The 6,952-nt window shown below is 46.2% G+C and overlaps 1 protein-coding gene across 1 annotated transcript in view; it reads left to right on the top strand.

Annotated features, from left to right (window-relative positions):
* The first annotated feature begins 3,151 nt into the window (after positions 1 to 3,151).
* The window catches only part of BNIP2 (BCL2/adenovirus E1B 19kDa interacting protein 2), a 27,757-nt gene continuing 23,956 nt past the window's right edge, over positions 3,152 to 6,952 (top strand). The window contains exon 1 of the mRNA XM_015415713.1: positions 3,152 to 3,246. The gene's annotated coding sequence lies outside the window, so the exon portion shown is untranslated. The remainder of the gene's footprint in view (positions 3,247 to 6,952) is intronic.

The following is a 6,952-nucleotide window of genomic DNA, read 5'->3' as shown; positions in this document are numbered from 1 at the left end:
ATAAATCCAATCTCTTCTCCTCCTCTTCTTGGGGTTTTAGGAGAGTTGGATTTGGGGTCTGAAAGACATCTGATCGACTCCATGCGTTTCTATTTTCCATTGGAGGCCCTCCGTTTTCTCCTTCCCAGATGGCTGAAAGTGTACCTGATACCAGCTCCACCCAATCTATTTAAGTCTCCACAGGATGAAGACAAAGAAGTCTCAAGATCAGAACCTGAATCCCTCACCCCTGGTTTTTTTGAAATCATCCAGCCTGAAGAAGAAGCCGGGAGAATTCAAAAGACATCTATGTTGTTTTGAGGCAAAACAAAGTTTTGAATCCAGGGGCACCTTTAAGACCAACAAAGTTTTATTCAAGGTATGAGTTTTCGTGTGCAAGCACACTTCTTCAGATACAGCCCCTCTGAGACTCCTTCAGGTAGTGAAGGGCGGGGTATAAATCCAATCTCTTCTTCTTCTAAAAGCGGGAGATCCCCAGGCCCCACCTGGAAGCTGGCAACCCTAGTCTGGAGCAGCAGAACAAAGTTTGAGTCCAGTGGCACTTCGTTGGTCTTAAAGGTGCCGCTGGACTCAACCTTTGTTCGGAGCTTTTTAACATTCCGCTCGTACAAATGGCTCAGCCCTAATTTCTGCTTGTCATTAGTATAAATATCCATGCCCCTACTTTCCCAGTTTGGATTACTACAGGTCGGGGTGGATCCTACCCCTACCGTATCGCTCCACGGACCAAAGTGTATTTATTGCAAAATCCACACCCAAGTTTATTTATTTATTTTGAAAGGAATTTTATTAATTCTACTAATAATACAATAGGTTATAAGCATCGCAACTGCTCTATGAGTACATAAACCAAAACACAGGAACACACTTCTGTTGCTGTTATTATGCGTAAGTATTCTAAACTCTTAAATTACAATATTCCTAACGCTAATAAAACGTTACAGAACGCAGCTCTATTCATTTCCCGTATTTCCTGCTTCCCTATGTTAGACAGCATCCTCACCAATTTGGCTCAAAACCCGCAATGGGTTAATTTAAAATACACTTTACCTTCAAACGCTAAGTCTTGCAAACCAGCAATCTATAGATTCCTAACTAAAATAAAACTCTAAATCAACTTAAAAAGGTAAAGGTTTCCTTGCTCGAGTCTGACTCTAGGGTTGCGATGCTCATCTCCATTTCAAAGCCAAAGAGCCAGCGCTTTCCGAAGACGTTTCTGTGGTCATGTGGCCAGCATGACTAAACACCAAGGCGCACGGAACGCTGTTACCTTCCCATCGAAGTGGTACCTATTTATCTACTTGCAATTTCTTGCTTTCGAACTGCTAGGTTGGCAGGAACTAGAGACGGGAGCTCACTCCATCATGCGGCAACTCAGGTCTCGAACTGCTGAACTCCCGACCTTCCACAGCCTGCAGTTCAGCGTCTTAACCACTTGAGCCACCGCAGGTCAACTTACCCATATACTAAAATGTTAAAATGTAATATCTTTTGAGTTTTCCCAGGCAAATGTATCTATATCCATCTTATCTAAAGCTGGATACCATTTGTCTAATGGATTCAAAAAGTCTCGTTCATACACTATTCACACACACAGAAAAAAATTTCTAGCATGAGAAAAAATCCCATATCTTATGCAACCACTGGGATATAGTAGGAGGGGTACTAGTTTTCCACTTCTGAAGTTTATTTATTTAATCGATTTATAGACCGCCCTCCCCTATGCTTAGAGGGCTCAGGGCGTTGTGAATAACATCCCAACAATACATTTCAGTAAAGACTACACAATCGAATAAAACAGTCAGAACAGGAAACAAGTCAAGAACTGTCCAGATGGCGTCTAAAGACCGGTTTCCATCCTTCCTCTATGAGGGAGAGGCGACAGATGGGGCGGGGGGGGGGGGGGGGCAGGTCTTGACGACAAGCTTTCCTCCCACTGAAGTTGGAGGCGTCAGAAGAATGTTGTTGTCTTTTACCATGGTTTTTAATTCTTTGTACATTGCATGCTGGTTATCCTGTCTTGTGGAAGCCGCCCGGAGCCCGCTATGTGGGGAGGGCTGGATATAAAGCCAATAAAATAAGTAAGTAAAATAAATAAAACCCACATCTCTTTACTGCTGCTGCGAAAGGCAATTTTTTTAAAAAAAAGTAAGTAAATACATAGGTTTTAAAAACCTATGGTATGATAAGATTTGGATGCAATTTATTATGGGGAAAATAGCAAATGGTGCATCTAATCACCCCAACGAGGACTATCAAACACCATTTGTCTGTAAGTGGTTTCCAATAATTCACTTTCTGTCAGAAAAAGAGGTGGTCCCATCCTTTGTTAAAGATCAACACTGGCTGTTTCTGAATGCACAGCAGCTAATATTGCTACTAACCTGGCTATACTGCCTCCCTTGTGATACACTCTTTGTTAATTGGTGTTCGTTGTCTCCGTGTGTCTGTATGCATTGAGGTTACTTAAATGACTTACCTGTCAAAAACACGGAAAGACTAGTCCTGGTGCAAATTAATGCCCTCTATGTTATTTGACTATCGAGTGGTGTTTGTTGTAACAATTGTTTTCCCCCCCCCCATCATTGCTATATTCTGGTTTGCATATTGTCAAATATAGTATAAAAATTTATTATTAAAAACAACAACAACCCTACTGCACGAAAGCTTTTAACAAAAATGCCATGCGCTTGGGAGAAGGGTCGGATCCGGTTCTTTGCATGCCATGGGAAGCAGTAAGGCAGTTTAATGGGGACTACCTCGCGAGTAAACCACGCTCAGACTTTTATTTCTCTTATTATGCAGCAGCTGCTGCTGCTGCTACAGCAGCGGCGACAACAACAGTTTCAAATAAACAGCAATAATAAAGCATCACCAACAACCACCCCCCCCCCCACACCGTTTGCAAAGCGCGCTACAAATCCTCCTCCCCTCTCCCAGCGCCTGAGTCTCCCCCGCGCATGCGCTTCGGCTCCCAGCCGGCCCGGCCTCGCCCGCCCTCCACCGCGCACGCGCGAGTAGCGGTTTTTTTCTCGCTCGCCTCCCGCCCTTCCTTCCTTCATCAGGAGGGGGGGAAGGAAAAGGGGGTCGCGTTCGGCGGCGCGTTATGACGTCACGGTTTCCGCTTTCGTGACGTTCGCTTCCGGGGCACTGTCAGGAAGGGGGTCGTTGAGGCCGGTTGAGAGGCAGGGGTGGGGGGAGAAGGGGGGCAAGTTGAAGGGCCCCCCCCAAACCACCCGGGGAGAGGTGAGTATTATGGGCTGGGGGCGGCCGTGCATGCTCAGGAAACGGGGCTGCTAGTCTGGCCCCTCTTCTCAGGTTTGCCTTATGCTGATGTCGTTTTAGTGCGATGTCTTTATTGCGTTTTTATTATCTTTATTGCACTCTGTTATCTTTGGCGAGGCGCCCTTTTGAGAGAGAAAAAAGGCTTCAGTGCAGCAGTCTCTCTTTTTATGATTGCTATATTGACGTGACCTTTTTAAAAAAAATCATTTTGCCTTTTGCAGCAGCGGTAAAGAGGAGGGGCTCTTTGAATAAAGTTTATTGGTAATGCTTTTAAAAGAGAGAGAGGTGGTGGGGGGTTCGGGCTCTCCCAAAGCGACTCTGCCGAAAATAATTTTTAAGAGATGGTCGGTGAAGCAGTTCCAAGAGTCCTCGTCGGGATTTTGTTTTGAAGCTACCTTTTTTTAATTAAAAATAAAAATACATCTGTATGTTTTGTCCTGCTGGTCCATGAGCGTAAAAAATGATTGATTTTTAAAAAATCAATTGAAATTGAGAAATGTAAATATGGTTTGTTTGTTTGTTTGGTTTACTTTGTTTAGAAGAAGAGATTGGATTTGTACCCCGCCCTTCACTACCTGAAGGAGTCTCAGAGCGGCTTACAATCTCCTTTCCCTTCCCCTCCCCACAAAAGACACCCTGTGAGGTAAAAGAAGAGGAAGAGATTGGATTTATACCCCACCCTTCACTATCCAAAGGAGTCTCAGAGTGGCTCACAAACTCCTTTCCCTTCCCCTCCCCACAACAGACACCCTGTGAGGTAGGTGGGGCTGGGAGAGCTCTTCTGAGGACTGCCCTTGAGAGAACCGCTGTGACAGAACTACGGCTTGCCCAAAGTCATCCAGCCAGGTGCAAGTGGAGGAGTGGGGAATCAAACCTGGTTCTCCCAGATTAGAGTTCGTGCACTTAACCACGACACCAATGTTCTCCCCAGTGGTCTCCCGAAGGGAGCTTTGACTCTCAAAAGCTCATATCCTGAAATCCTTGTTGGTGTCTAAGGTCTACTTGAATCTAGGTCTACTATTGCAGACCCACATAGCTACCCTCCTAAAATAGGAATGGAAATCCCTGAGTCTTTGTACCCCGTTACCCGATGAAGGGAGCATTGACTGTTGAAAGCTCATGCCTCCAGAATCTTGTTGGTCTCTAGGGTGCTGCTGGATTTGAATCTGGCACCAATTTGGTATAGTGGTAAGGAGCACGGACTCTAATCTGGGAGAGCCAGGTTTGACTCCCCGCTCCTCCTCCACGTGCAGCTGCTGGTGTGAGCTTGGGTCAGTCACAAGTTCGCTCAGAGCTGTTGTCTCAAAGGCAGTCCTCGAAAGAGCTTCTCTCAGCCCCACCTACCTCACGAGGTGTCTACTGTGGGGAGGGGAAGGGAAAGGAGTTTGTGAGCCGCTCTGAGGCTCCTTTGGGTAGTGAAGGGTGGGGTATAAATCCAATCTCTTCTTCTTCTACTGCAGACCAACATGGCTACCCTCTGAAAGTGGGAATAGCAATCCCTGAGTCCTTATGCCCCATTATCTAACAAAGGAAGCTTTGACTCCCGAAAACCCATACCCCCAAAATCTTGTTGGTCTCTAAAGGTGCTACTGGACTCGAATCTGAAATCTCTGAGGTGCTGTTCAGTCATTTTCCAGTGGGGCATGCCATGCCTGAGAATTTTCCAGGCAGATTGTGCTCACCTTTATTTGGGGTGTGAAGGCGGCAAGGAACTGTTTGGTTTTCCTGTCTGGGGCACCCAGGTGAGCCTTCCATGCTGTTGAATGTGTGGGTGTGGCTCGAGCCAACGAGCTTCTTGATGGCTTGCATCCTGTGTTAATTATAGGTGCATGAAGTGGAGGGGGGGGGGTTGCTTACCTTGGCACCAAAGCAGTCAAAGGAGAAACTTCCCAAGGGTAGCCATGTTGGTATACAGAAGAAGAAGAGGAGATTGGATTTATACCCCGCCCATCACTACCTGAAGGAGTCTCAGAGTGGCTTACAATTTCCTTTCCCTTCCTCTCCCCACAACAGACACCCTGTGAGCAATGTTCCCTCTAAGCTGTGGAGTCTTGTGAGCAAACGTTCTACTTTGTGAGCTACTGGCATTAAAGGTGTGAGCGAACAATTTGGCTACTGCATAAATCAGTTTGCTCCGGAGCCATCCTTCCTAAGCTAAGGCAAAAATGTGTGAGCCGGAAGCTAAAAAACTGTGAGCTAGCTCACAGTAACTCAACTTAGAGGGAACACTTCCTGTGAGGTAGGTGGGGCTGAGAGAGCTCTTTCGAGGACTGCTCTTGAGAGAACAGCTCCAAGAGAACTTGTAATTGACCCAAGGTCACACCAGCAGCTGCACGTGGAGGAGTGGGGAATCAAACCCGGTTCTCCCAGGTTACAATCCACGCTCCTAGCCACTACACCAAACTGGCTCTCAGTAGAACAGCCAAATTCAAGTCTACTAACCCTTTAGAGACCAACAAGATTTTCCAGGGTCTGAGCTTTCGAGAGCCAAAGCTCCCTTCGTCAGTTACAAGCAGGAAACATATCTGTTGAAGGGAGTTTTTGACTGGAAAATATTTTGCCTCCCCGCTTGTAGGGTGCCGATCGACAGTGGGAAAGGATGGCTTGAAAGGGTGTTCTCCCGGGATTTTGTTAGATCACAGTGACAAAACACAGGACTTGATTCAATGTAGTTCAGTTTTTCAGTTCAGTTCTTTATTTGTTACGGCATCAAGCCAGGAAATCAGTAACATCATACAAAAACAATATAAACAATTTGTTAAAATACAAATATACAAATATAAAAGCCATGGTCTAAGAGGGGTTAAATTTTCCTTTGCGGATACAGTAACAAGCTGCACAGAATTTAGCTACAAGTTTGGTGATGGTCTGGTTTATCTTCTGACAATAAATAATTGGCATAAAGTCCATCAGACCAGGCATTTCCTTTGCCAAAGGTAAGATATATTTGGCTCGAACCAACTTGTACCATGGGCACTTGAGAAGCGTATGTTCAATAGTTTCGACTTTCCCCAAATCACATTGACAAAGTCTCTGGTCGAAAGGGACTTGATCTTTTTGCAGAGTTTAGTGTCCTGGAGACGGGCTCCTCTGGGACCAAGAAAGGATTGCTGATGGGTGTTTTGCAACAGCGGATGCTGTGCACGGAAAAAGATGTATGGCTTGTGAAAACGTGGCAGCTTCTGCTTTTGAGCCGAAAGGGAAGTCTGTCTTTAAGCTTAGGAACTAGATTTGTTCTCTCTTGTCCTGCGCTTCCACTACCTGACCCTTTTAACTGGAGATGCCGCCGGGGATTGAACCTGGGACCTTCTGCATGCCAAGCAGAGGCTCTGCCACTGAGCCACAGCCCCTCTGTACAGCTCTCCAGGGTCTCAGGTGGAGGTCTTTCACACCACCCACTACCTGACCCTTTTAACTGGAGACGCCAGGGATCGAACCTGGGACCTTCTGCATGTGAAGGAGAAGACCATTGGTCCATTAAGGTCAATACTGTCCACTCAGACAGGCCGTCGCTCTCCAAGGTCACAGGCGGAGGTCTCTCACATCACCTCCTATCCGCTCCTCTTAACTTGAGATGCCGGGGATTGAACCTGGGAAGTTCTGCTAGTGGGCTGAGCCTAGGGTTGGCAACTGTAGATTGGGAAACTCCTGGAGACTTGGGTGAAGT

The sequence above is a fragment of the Gekko japonicus genome, unplaced genomic scaffold, assembly GCF_001447785.1.
Source record: "Gekko japonicus isolate JY-2015 unplaced genomic scaffold, Gekko_japonicus_V1.1 scaffold4593, whole genome shotgun sequence".
NCBI lineage: Eukaryota > Metazoa > Chordata > Lepidosauria > Squamata > Gekkonidae > Gekko > Gekko japonicus.
Note: the sequence above shows the minus strand (reverse complement) of the source record. Positions and strands in the feature narration are given on the sequence as shown.